This window comes from Morone saxatilis, unplaced genomic scaffold, assembly GCF_004916995.1.
Source record: "Morone saxatilis isolate NCDOM2014 unplaced genomic scaffold, NCSU_SB_2.0 Contig8, whole genome shotgun sequence".
Taxonomy (NCBI): Eukaryota; Metazoa; Chordata; class Actinopteri; family Moronidae; genus Morone; species Morone saxatilis.
Window position 1 is genome coordinate 610,826 of NW_023340257.1, and position 1,076 is coordinate 611,901.

Here is a 1,076-nt window from a genome sequence, read left to right on the forward strand (position 1 = left end):
GGGGGTTACTGGGAGCAGTGCTGGGTGTTAAACAGTCTGACAGCAGCAGGAAGGAAGGACCTACAAAATCATCATTTAATTAATTAATAATTACAGGGCTTCTACTAGGGCATTGTTTCAATACATTAAAAAGTGGTGTAATGTCACACAAGGGAACGGTACTGAAGTATATTGTTTTGAGTCTACAAGCTTAAAATTGTGAACTGTTAAGTTATTATTGATTATCATTATTTTCTAATATTTTTTATTGCCTTTAATTGAAAGTGACAGCTGAAGAGTGACAGGAAAGGCGGGAGACTCGAACCAAGGAGGGCTGCAGCAAGGACTCAGCCTTGGTACATGGCTCTACCAGGTGAGCTATACGGGCACCCCAAATTGCTCCAATTATTACTTTGTGACCTAAAATGATGCTAAAATGTTCTCACTAGAATGAATGAGTAATGGCCTTGAATATCTCTATCATGATCTTAAATTACTGAATTAATTCCCTTAATCAGTGAATGCCTCCTTTTTTCAGCAAGGAAACACACATACACACACTCACACAGACTAATGTTGTTCGCACAGATTTTGGATCTCCTCACTAATTAGAAGGCATCCCGACCCATTCTGTTGTCTTTCAGCCCTTTAATTATAATCTGTAACAACAAACAAATGAAGACCTGTACTGAGGTCCAGGGCCTCTCTCTGCTCTCTCAATTAAATAATTGTAGACAAAGAGAGGAAAACACAACCACTACTATCAGATACACACTAGGCTGTGTTGATGTTGCCTCACTTAAAAAGCTGTAAAGCACTCAACTGACATCTTCCACCTTTAAGAAGAGTATGGTCTTGGTTATGATTCTGAGCTAATTTTCTGTCTGCTTATATTGTTGAACAAGGCAGGAAATGAAAAATATGAGCTTCAAGGACCACAATACTGAATTACCCACCACAGTGCAACATGCAAAAAATTGTGTCACCTGTTAAATTGTAACAGGAAAAAATCATACTATTTGTTTGCTGATGTAAGGAAAAGGTGATTGACATTTAAAAAGACCTTTCATGCAGAAACTGTGTGTGTTTGTGTGTGT

At 38.1% G+C, this 1,076-nt stretch overlaps 1 protein-coding gene across 1 annotated transcript in view; it reads left to right on the top strand.

The window, feature by feature from the left end:
- The window catches only part of LOC118341925 (RNA-binding protein Musashi homolog 2-like), a 37,341-nt gene that overhangs the window by 17,694 nt on the left and 18,571 nt on the right, over positions 1–1,076 (top strand). The gene's annotated exons all lie outside the window — the stretch shown is intronic.